Raw genomic sequence first — 12433 nt, forward strand, 5'->3', positions numbered from 1 at the left:
TACGTAACTCTATTTCAGACAGTCTTTAAGGATTCCACCCTCACTACCTAAGTTACTGTACAATGCCCACATTACTTATCTTGCAGGCCAATGTTCATCTTTTCCAGTGGTGCTGAGAAGAATTCTAATTTCTTGTAGATCTCATTCTGATGCTACTGGGTTGTTTGTGAAGCTGGGCATCTTATCTCTGGTCTCAAGTACATTATTTCTTTTGTGGACTTTGACATTTGATAATATTTTGTTAATAATATGGACACTTGCAGTAAGAGGCACTTTTAAATATTTCAGTGAATTTAACTCTCCCAACAACTTGATGAAATAGGCCTGTGATCCCCATGTTACAGGCGAGGAAAGTGGCACTTGGACAGGTTGAGTAGCTTTATTAATGTCACACAAATTTTTATGATGCATAAAAATCTTGACTTCAAATCTTAACCTTGAAGACTTCCTTTAAGATGTGCACACTTATTTTATATTCTACTTTGTGTCTCGCTGTGTACATCCCCAATGGTACATGTCTCGATCTTGGTCCATTTTCTACTTGATGATAGAGAATTGCACAAATAGGTTGGGGAGAGAACTAGCTGACACCTGGACTTCCCTGTCCTCTGCCTTACCCTTGGCTGGGGTTAGGTTTTCTGAGTGAGCTGGAGCAGAGGTAGATCCTGACCACTTCTCACCTGGCACATTTACTATCATTTACAGATAATCCTCAATTTTGCAGCTGTACTTTCTTAATTATTCTTTCTAGCTTTCTCTTACAGGTTTGTGTTGTATACTAATATACAATGCAAATACTGATTAAAAATAAAACTGTTTTCCTCCTACCAAAAGGTAATAACACTAATTTTTTCTTTTTCTAATTATAAAAGAAATACATGCTCTAAACAATAGCCAAATTATACAGATCTCTATGAAATGAAAGTCTTTTCTTGCATTCCTTCCCTACAAACTCATTTTCCTCTTAGAAGGAATTCCTTTTTAGAGTCAGAGTCTCACTCTGTCACCCGGGCTGGAGTGCAGTGGTCCACTCATGGCCATGGCAGCCTTGACCTGCTGGGCTCAGGTGATCCTTTCACCTCTGCCTTCTAAGTAGCTGGAACTACAGGCATGCACCATCACACCCGGGAAGGAATTATTGCTAGCAGGTTTGTATTTACTCTTCTGGATCTTTTAAATACATTTATAAATATATATAACGTTTTTTGAAACATGAATTATATCATACATTTTTCGTTTTGCTATTTCTCAGATTATATATTACTGACATATTTCCATATCACTGCGCATAATTCTAATTTACTATTTTTAATTTCTTAAGTGTACTCTAAAGAATGGGTACATTCAATTCTTATTCTATTACTTGTTCAATGATTCATTCTTTGATAGAAATTTAAATTATTTTTAGTTTATTATAAAAATGTTGCAGTAAGATCCTTGTTCATAATTTTTTATACTAATATCTAACTGTTCAACTTGCCTTGCCTTCAATATGTCATGTTTTTAACATTTATTTTGTGAGAATTATTATTTGATTCATAGCCAAATTAATTTTATCACTGGATAAGGACACATGATGAAACTGAATTCAAGGTTATTCACCTTAGTATTCTAGCAGAAAAGCATACAATCTAGAAAGTATTTCTTGCTCCGCTAGATTTGACATGCCAGTATATTCATAGAGATTTAATTTAAATATATGATTTGCTTCTACCCTATTTGTTCAAAAAAGTATGACTTTATTCTATCTTTAAAAATTCCGACTCCAGGGACAATAGATTAGGCATCAGGGAGAATAGAATAATGCTGTTTTGTCATTTTCTATTCAGCTGTAGGCTGTATCTAATATAGATCATAGAGTTTAATGTGTTCTGATAGATGGATAGATAGAACCAAAAATTGAAAGTAATCAAGATAAACATCTACAACTATGATTCTTAAAAATTTCCTTAGATTTCCCCATGTCTTTATGATTTCTAGTTGAAATTCACCCTTGGGTGAAGATATGTTTAATAAAATCATGTTAGTGATTTCCAAGTCAATATGGAAGAGGCATACTGCTTTTGTAGTTTTCTTTTGTTGTACTGCCATTCTCTGATTGCATTTAAAGGGAATACCAGTTTCCTAAAATGCATTGGAAAGTGTTCTTCTTCTACTATCTGGATGATATTGAGTAGAAATGATGTTCATTCTTTTTTAAACACTGGATTAGCCGGGCTCGGTGGCTCAGCCTGTAATCCTGTGCCTTTGGGAGGCTGAGGTGAGTGGATTGCCTAAGCCCATGGGTTCGAGACACACCTGGGCAGCGAGACCTCATCTCTACAATAAATCAAAAAATCAGCCGGGCGTGGTAGCGCATGCCTGCAGTCCAGCTACTTGGAAGGCTGAGGTGGAAGGATGCCGGAGCCCAGCAGATCGAGGCTGCGGTGGCCGGGAGTGGTCACTGCACTCCAGTCTGGGTGACAGAGTGAGACTCCAACTCAAAAAAACAAAACAAAACAAACAAACAAAAAAAACACTGGATAGAAAACTTAGTAAAACTATTTGAGCCTGGATTTTTATTTTTTAGATTTAAAATTATGATTTCTGCTTCTTTCATAATATGGGGCTATCAAAAAATATTAGTGTCTCATTGGGTGATTGTGGTCATTTTTTTTTTTTTTTTTTTAGGAATTTGTTCATTTAACTTAAGCTGTTACATTTTATATGTATATAGTTGTTTATAGTATGTCCTTTTGTTATGACCTGAGTTGTGTCTCTGCAAAATCATATACTGAAATCCTAATCCTCATTATGACTGTAGGTGGAGATGTGGCTTTTAAACAGGTAATTAATGTTAAATGGGGTCATAAAGTGAAGGCCAAAATCCAATATGACTATTTTCATGATAAAGAGACAGGCACCAGGGTGGGCCACTGTCAGAGAAAACACCATGTGAGGACTCAACCAGAGGGCAGTCACATGCAAGTCAAGGAGAGCGGCCTTAGGGAAAACCAGCTATCCTGGGTCCTTGATGTGTTGGACTTCCAGCCTCCAGAACTGTGGGAAAAAATTTTTTTTCGTTAAGGCACCCAGACTCTGGTATTTTCTTACAGCAACTGTAGCAGACTCGTACATCTTATCCTGTTTTTAATGTCTGCAGAGTCTGTAGTGATATCCTCTGTTTTGTCTCCAGTATGGTAATTTGTGCCTTGCCTTTTGTTTTTCTTAATCATTCTTGCTTGAGGTTTCTCCATTTTATTTTTTTTTAAATCAGGTGTCTCTTTTATTGATCTCTTTCTAATATTTATATATTTTCTTTTCTTTTCTTTTTTTTTTGAGTTGGAGTCTCACTCTGTCGCCCAGGCTAGAGTACAGTGGTACACTCATAGCCACCCCAGCATCTACCTGCTGGGCTCCAGTGATCTAGCCACCTCAGCCTTCCAAGTTGCCAGAACTACAGGCACAAGCTACCATGCCTAGTTAATTTTTTTTGATTTATTGTAAAGATGAGGTCTCGCCAAGTTGCCTGGGCTGGTCTTGAACCTGCGGGGTCAGGCAATCCACTTGCTTCAGCTTCCCAAAGTGCTGGGATTACAGGCTGAGCCACCGAGCCCAGTCCATACATTTTCAATTTTGTATCTCATTCTTTTTATTTTTATGCTTCTTTTGGTTTAGTTTATTGTTCATTTTCCAGTTTGTTCATGTGGGAGAGTATATTGTTTGGAGACTTGTTTTTTCTAATACATTTGTTGAGTCCTGTAAATTTATTCTGTGCACTACTTTTGTTGTGTCTCACAAATTTTGATATGGTTTCTTTTTCATTGTCTTTCAGTTCAGTGTATTTTTGGTTTTCCTAGAGATGTACCCTTTAAGTTTCTAAGAGTTGAAGATATTTATGTTGTCTTAGTACTATTGGTTTTGATTTCTAGTCTAATTTTGTTACAGACAGAGAACACATTCTGTATAATCTGATTTTTAAAATGTGTTCAAGTTTGTTTGATGGCCCAGGAGATGGTCTATCTTCATGTTTCATGGGCACTTTAAGAGAATGCATATTCTGATATGTTGGTTAAATTGTTCTACCAATGCCAACTAGATCCTGTTGGTTGGTGATGGTTTTAATTGTTCCACTTTTTTGCATATTTGTTGCTGAATTGCTCTCTGTTCTGCTTTATAGAGAGAAATGTCAAAATCTTCAACTATAATTGTGCATTTGTCTATTTTTCCTCTTAGTTTATTTCAGTTTCAGTTTTGTATTTTCAGTTCTGTCGGTTGGTGCATACATATTTTGAATTGCTATGTCATTTCAATGGATTAAGCCTTTTATCTTTTTTCTTCTTCTTTTCTTTAGACAAACTTTTACTCTCTTGCCCAGATTGGAGTGCAGTAGCATGATTCTGACTCACTTCAGCCTAAACCTCTGGGACTCAAGTGATCCTTTCACTTGAGTGGCTGAAATTACAGGTGTGCACCACCATGTGGGGTCATTTTTAAAATTTTTGTGTAGAGACAAGGTCTAACATCGTTGCTCAGGCTTGTCTTGAACTCCCGGGCCCAAGCAATTTCCCACCTCAGCCTTCCAATGTGCTGGGATTATAAATCAGAGCCACGATTCCTGGCCTCCTTTCATCATTATTTATTTTTTCTATGTATTACATAATTTCCCCTGAAATCTACTTTATCTGATACTAATGTAACTACCTATGCTTCTCTTGATTAATACTTGTATTTTAATCAGGCTTTTATGCTGTAAATCTGTGAAATATTACATAGGAAGAGAGTTTCTTCTAGAGAGCATATACATAATCATATTAATTAATCTACTTTGTTAATCTGTCTTTGAATGATTATTTTAGACCATTTGCATTTAAGGTAATTGTTACTAAGACTTTAGTCTGATACTTTTATTTTTTGGAGATGAGGTCTTGCTATGTTGTCCATTCTGGTCTTGAAACCTTGGGTTCAAGTGATCCTTCTGCTTTGACTTCCCAAAACGCTGGGATTACAGGCATGAGACACCGCACCTGGCCTGACATTTTATATTATATATTTTTTTTCTGTTTGTTCTCTCAGTTTTGTTACTTGGTGTTGTTACTGAGGTCATGCTTAGACCACGTCAGTATAGAAGGAAGTTCTGAAAAGCACTCAAATATATTGATTGAGTAGTTTTTTTTTTCCAGTTGGAGTCTCACTCTGTCACCCAGACTGGAGTGCAGTGGCCGCTCCTGGCCACTGTAGCCTCGACCTTCTGGGCTCTGGCAATCCTTTCACCTCAACCTTCTAAGTAGCTGGAACTACAGGTGCGCGCTACCACACCCGGCAAATTTTTGACTTATCGTAGAGATGAGGTCTCGCCAAGTTGCCCAGGTGGGTCTCGAACCCACGGTCTCAGGCAATCCACTCACCTCGGTCTCCCAAAGCGCTGGGATTACGGAGCCTGGCCTCGATTGAATAGTTTCAAGGTGCATTCATATATCTTTATCCAGCCCAGGTCAGTCCTTGAAGAGATCAGGAAGTCCAGCATCTCCTTCCAGGATGGAGATTCCTTGGAAGTGAGTTTCAACTTGTGTCATGAAAGGGGCATCACATACCATCAAAGGCAGTTGCCCAAGACTAGGGGCATATAGAAGAGCTGGGCCTCATGGGACTGTGGTGGTCCTCTTTTCCACCTAAAAGATGCTTCTGCCTCCAGATACTCTCAAGATGGCCTCGTTACTTGGTTTCAATAACCAAAACAGGCAAAATTGGAAGAAAGTATATTTTTCTATTCTGTGCCAGACAAGTCTTGGAGAAAACTCACATATCTGAGTTACCAGAGCATGAGAAAAAAATGGAAAATCTGTGGCCAGCCATTCAGTGTTTTACTGGTGCCCTGCGTCCATATGAGTTTCTTTTTTTTTTGAGTTGGAGTCTCACTCTGTCGCCCAGACTGGAAGGCAGTGGCATGCTCCCGGCCACCACAGCCTCGACCTGCTGAGCTCCGGTGATCCTCCCGCCTCAGCCTTCCAAGTAGCCAGAACTGCATGCGCATGCTACCGTGCCCAGCTAATTTTTGATTTATTGTAGAGATGAGGTCTCACCAATTTGCCCGGGCGGGTCTCGAGCTCGCAGGCTCAGGCAATCCACTTGCCTTGGCCTCCCAAAGCACTGGGATTACAGGCTGAGCCACTGAGCCTGGCTACATGAGTTTCAAGAAGACTGAAGGGTGCCAAACCTGCAGGAAGGTGAAGAATGACTGTCACATCCACTTCTTAGGCCTAGAGTGTCACCTGCCCATTTAAGTTTATGATGCAGAATTGGCATTATTTATTTATTTATTATTTTTTTAATATCGATATTTTTTATTATGATATTGTGGGGTACAGTCAAGAGTTAGACATACAGATATGCTTTGTTCAGGCATCCTTGTTGATAAGAAGTGTCTCCCCATCCTCTAACAGATGTTTACTACCATTTCCCTTCTCCTCCCCATAGTTTCCCACCACTGTCAGTCATTTTCTTTTTTTTTCTTTTTAAAAATATTTATTTATTTTTTGTTATGATATTGTGGGGTACAGTTAAGGGATAGGTATACCACTACGTTTCGTTCAGGCACCCTTGTTGATAAGAGGTATTCCCCCATCCCCAGACAGATATTTGCTACCGTTAATCCCATCTCCCCCCCCATAGTTTCCCACTACTGTCAGTCATTTTCTTATATTATTACATTGAATGCTCAAGGTCCATTATATGAGTGAAAACATGTGATACTCGGATCTTTGTTTCTGTGAGAGGTCACTCAGTATTATAGACTCTAGTTCCATCCAGGTAGCTGCGAAATTCATGATTTTGTTCTTTTTTATGGCTGCATAGTATTCCATCATGTATATGTACCACATTTTTTTAATCCAGTCTTCTTTTAATGGGCAGCATGGTTGCTTCCATGTTCTTGCTATTGTGAACAATGCTATAAACATACGTGTGCAGGTATCTTTTTTATAGAGTGATTTGAGTTCTTCAGGGTATATTCCCAGTAGGGGAATTGCGGGGTCATATGGGAGGTTGATATTTAGAGCTTTTAGGAGTTGCCACACTGTTTTCCACAGAGGCTGCACTAGTTTACACTCCCACCAACAGTGTAGAAGTGTTCCCTTTTCGCCACACCCTCTCCAGCAGTGGTTATTTTTTGAGTTGTTGATAACTGCCATTCTGACTGGAATTAGGTGGTATCTCAGTGTGGTTTTGATTTGCATCTCCCTGATGATTAGTGAGGTTGAACATTTCTTCCTGTGTCTGTTGGCTGCTCAGACGTCTTCCTTTGTGAAGTGTCTGTTCATATCTTTTGCCCATTTTATAATGGGGTTGTTTGTTTTTTTCTTTTCAGCACGTTTGAGTTCCTTGTAGATCCAATATGTTAGGCCTTTGTCAGATCTGGTGTTGGCAAATACTTTTTCCCAGTCTGTAGGCTATCTCCCTGCTCTCTTGTTGGTTTCTTTGGCTTTGCAGAAGCTTGTCGGTTTAATGAGGTCCCACTTGTCTATCTTATCTCTTATGGCCTGTGGGTTTCAGGTTTTGTTCAGGAATTGGATGCCAGTTCTGATTTCCATGAGAGTATGTCCTTCATTTTCTAAGGTTCTTATGGCTTGAGGTTTTACATTTAGGTCTCTGATCCATTTGGGGTTAATTTTTGTGTATGGGGATAGGTAGGGAGTCCTGTTTCAATCTTCTGCATGTGGTAAACCAGTTTTCCCAGTACCATTTACTGAATAGGTTCTCCTCTCCCCAGTGGTAGGTGGTGGAGGCTTTGTCAAAGATGGATTGGTTGAGAAATTGAGGTTTTGCTTCTGGAATCTCAATTCGATTCCATTGATCTATATGCCTGTTCCTATAACAATACCAAGCTGTTTTGATGATTGTAGCTTTATAATAAAGTTTGAAGTCTGGTGATGTGATACCACCTGCTTTGTTTTTTTTGCTGAGGATTGTTCTGGCTATTCTTGGAGGTTTGTATTTCCATATGAATTCCTGTGTTGTTTTTTCTAGGTCTGAGAACAATGTTGCTGGTAATTTGATGGGTATTGCATTGAATTTGTAGATTGCCTTAGGCAAGATGGACATCTTCTCAATTTTGATTCTTCCAATCGATGAACATGGGATATTATTCCACTTGTTTGTGTCATCTTTGATTTTTTTGAGGAATGTTTTGTAGTTTTCATTGTAAAGACCTTTCACATCTCTGGTTAGCAAGATGCCAAGGTATTCCATTTTTTGTGTGTGGCTATTGTGAATGGAATTGTGCTTTTTATTTGGGTTTCTGTTTGTTTATTATCGGTGTAAAGAAATACGATTGTCTTTTGCACATTTTCTGTATGCTGAGACTTTGCCAAAGGTCTTTATCAGTATAAGGAGGTTTTTGACAGATTCGCTTGGGTTTTCAAGGTACACAATCATATTGTCTGCAAAGAGAGATAACTTGACTTCCTCTTTTCCTATCTGGATACCCCTGATTGCCTTCTCTTCTCTGATTGCTCGAGCCAGGACTTCCAAAACTGTGTTGAATAGGAGGGGTGAGAGTGGTCATTCTTGTCTTGTTCCAGTTTTCAGGGGAAATTCTTCCAATTTTTGTCCGTTTAGGAGTATGCTGGCTGTGGGTTTCTTGTAGATGGCTTTTACTATTTTGAGCTATGTTCCCTGTATGCCTAGATGTTCGAGGATTTTATCAAGAAGGGGTGCTGGATTTTATCAAAAACTTTTTCTGCATCTAATGATATAATCATGTGGTTTTTGTTTTGACATCTGTTGATATATTTAATTACATTTATGGTTTTACAAATGTTGAACCAGCCTTGCATCCCAGGATGAAGCCTACTTGGTCATGATAGATGATTTTTGAGATGTATTGTTGAATCCGGTTTGCTAGGATCTTGTTGAGAATTTTAGCATCTATGTTCATCAAAGATATTGGCCTGTAGTTCTCTTTCTTTGTTGGATATTTACCTGGCTTGGGTAGCAATGTGATGTTGGCCTCGTAAAATGATTTGGGGAGAGTTCCATCTTTTTCAATTGCCTGGAATACCTTCAGTAGGATTGGTATCAGCTCCTCCTTAACTGTCTTGTAGAATTCTGCTGGAAATCCATCTGGACCAGAGCTTTTTTTTGTAGGTAGTTTTTTATTGTGTAGTCGATTTCCTTGATTGTTATTGGTCTAATTAGGGTTCAATTCCTTCTTGTTCCAACCTAGGTAGGTTGTGTGATGTCAGAAAGTCCACCATTTCCTTAAGGTTTTCAAGTTTATCGCCATACAAGTGTACATAGTAGTCTCTAATGATCTTTTGTATTTCTTCAGAGTCAGATGTGACTTCATCTTTTGTGTTTCTGATTGTGCTTATTTGGGTTTTTTCTCTTTTTTTCTTGGTCAGTCTAGCTAGGGGACCATCGATCTTGTTTATCCTTTCGAAGAACCAGCTTTTTGTTTTATTGATTTTTTGATTATCTTTTTGTCTTCTATGTCCTGGATTTGGGCTTTTATTTTGGTGATCTGGATTCTTCTGCTGAAATTAGGGTTTTTGTGGTCTTGCTTTTCCAGCTTCCTTACGTGGCTTGTTAGGCTGTTAATTTGTGTTCCTTCTATTTTCTTCATGTGTGTTTGCAGGGATATAAAATCCACTCTTAGTACAGCTTTCAAAGCATCCCAGAGAATTTGGTAAGATGTTTCTTCATTTTCATTTGTTCTTTTGATCTCTGTTTTGATTTCATCATTGACCCAGGAGTTGTTTAGCATCATGCTTTTTAGTGTCCATGTCTTTGTGGATTTTGGGGAGATCTTGGTGGTGTTAATGTTTATTTTTATTCCACTGTGGTCCGAGAAGGTGCATGGTAGAATTTCGGTCCTTTTAAATATGCTTATGCTTGATTTATGGCCAATTATGTGGTCGATCTTAGAATACATTCCATGCGGTGATGAGTAGTTGTGTATTCTGTGGTCTTTGGATGGAGGGTTCTGTAGGTATCAATTAAGTTCATTTGGTCCAGAGTCACATTGAGGTTCCAGATCTCCTTTCTGATTTTTTGTCCTGATGATTTGTCTATGGTTGTGAGTGGGGTATTAAAGTTCCCAGTTATGATGGTGTTAGATCAATATCTTTCTTTAGTTTTCCGAGAAGTTGCTTTATGCAAGTTGGTGTACCTATGTTGGGTGCATATATGTTTAGGATAGATATTTCTTGTTGATGGAGTGAACCTTTTATCATTATATAGTGGCCCTCTGTATCTTTTTTAATTTTTGATAGCTTAAATGGTATTTTGTCTGAAATTAGGATTGTGACTCCTCCTTTCTTTTGTGTTCCATTTGCCTGTAAATTTGTTTCCCATCCTCTTACTTTGAGTCTGTGCATATCCTTTCTAGTGAGATGGGTCTCTTGAAGGCTGTATATTGTTGCCTGGTGATATTTTATCCATTTTGCCATTCTATGTCTTTTCAGTGGTGTGTTTAGTCCATTCACATTCAGGCTAATTATTGAAATGTGAGAGTTCATCCCTATCATAGAGTTCTTATATAGTTGTTGTTCTTCCACTTGGTTTTTTGTCTTTCTTTTGGTTTTGGGGTTAGTTCCTGTGTATTTTATTCTTTTTCCTGTACTCTTGTGAAGAACGTTGATCTTTTTTCCTTTTCTTCTGTGTTTAGTACTTTCTTAAGTGTTTCATGTAGAGGTGGTTTGGTGGCAGCGTAAGTTCTTAGGGATTGGCTATCTGGGAAAGATTTTAATTCTCCCTAACTGATGACGCTTAACTTGGCCGGATAGGTTTTTCTTGGTTGAAATTGTTTATCCTTAGGACTTTGAAGATAGGGCTCCAATTCTCCTAGCCTGCAGGGTTTCTGTAGATAAATCTGCTGCTGTTCTCATTGGTCTTCCATGGTAGGTGATCTGGCCTTTTTCTCTTGCTGGTTTTAGGAGTTTTTTCTTTTATGCCTACTTTGTTTTGGCAAATTATTATGTTTCTAGGAGTTGGTCTTCTCATTTATTGTCTTGCAGGGGTTTTCTGAATCTCTTGTGTTTGAATTTTTGCATCATCGATTAGGTAAGGGAAGTTTTCTTGAATGATCTTGTGGAAAGTTTGTTCCATTGTGGTCTCTGTCTCTCTTTCTGTCTCAGGAAGGCCAATTACTCTTAGGTTCGGTCTCTTGAAGTAATCCTTCATCTCTTGAAGGTTTTGTTCTGTCTTTTTGAGCTTATTTTCTGTATTTTTAAGAGTTTGGGTTAGTTCTATATTTTGGTCCTCAAGCTCTGAGATTCTTTCTTCTGCTTGGAAAGTTCTGCTTTCCGTGCTTATCAGTTTTATATTTATTTCATCCACAGTATTTTTTATTTCTGTTATCTCAGGTATCAGCTCCTTCCTAGTTGCTTTTTGTCTCTACTCAATTCTTTTTAATCTTTCCATTAATGTCTTGATACCTAGGTTTGTAGTTTGAGACCCTTCATTCTGGGGGCTCTTCATTGTTTGCATTCCGAAGTCAGTTTTCTCAGTGTCTGTCCTCCCAGGGGTCTGGGAGAGACCCATAGTTTTTTATTTTGGTTTTTCTTCATTTGCATAGATTTTTCTCTCTCTCCCCCTTTCCCTCACTTTCTTTAATTCTGTTTTTGAGGGAAGGTGGGGTTGCTTTTGTTTCACTTCTGCAATATCCTGTTCTTCCTTATGAGGGTCTTCTAGCTTTGTTCACTTTTGAGGTTGGAGTGTGGGCTGTGGAATGTACTTTTTTTGTAGTTTTGAGGTTTAATTGAAGGGGAAGCTGTGGTTCAGAATCTATATGCTGATTCTAGCATCCACCAACGGGTGTATGAGCGCACTGGAACCTATTTAACCTCTGCCTCATAATCTGTCCGTGTAGCAGAATGTAGTCTTGGTCCATAGATTAAAATGGGAGTATAAAAGAGAAAAATAATGAAGGAAGATGGGTCAATAGGAAGTTAGAGAGAGAGAAGAGCGAGAGGGAAAACAGACATACATACGAACTATCAGGTGAGAAAGAGACACAAGGCCGGAAAGAAGTGAAAAGAGACACGTAAGAAAGATTCGCTAAAGAATACTGATAACTACACAGAGACAGACCAATATAATCATGAAACAGTGTAAGTCAGAAGGCAAACAACAAAAGTGATCAAAATAAACAGTCAAAATGATAAAATCATAAGTCACAAGAAGAGAGCAGACTAAAATCACTTCAGCTGTGATTTCCAGCCTCTCCCCTTTGTTTCTCATTGCAGGCAGCTAGATTTACTTGCAGTTTGGATTTGGCTGCCTGGGAGTTGCTTTTGTCTGATTCAGTGTAGGTGTGGGTCTTTGTCTCCTGTTTAGCGATGGTACCTTAGGAACCGAGGTGGGGGTTGTTGATAGGTGGGCGGGGCAATGGAACTCTTTGCCTGGAGAATGGCAGAGGCAGATTCTCTTTCATAGATTTGTTTCTCTGTTTGTC

The sequence above is a fragment of the Carlito syrichta genome, unplaced genomic scaffold, assembly GCF_000164805.1.
Source record: "Carlito syrichta isolate Samal-C Ts95f unplaced genomic scaffold, Tarsius_syrichta-2.0.1 Scaffold305243, whole genome shotgun sequence".
NCBI lineage: Eukaryota > Metazoa > Chordata > Mammalia > Primates > Tarsiidae > Carlito > Carlito syrichta.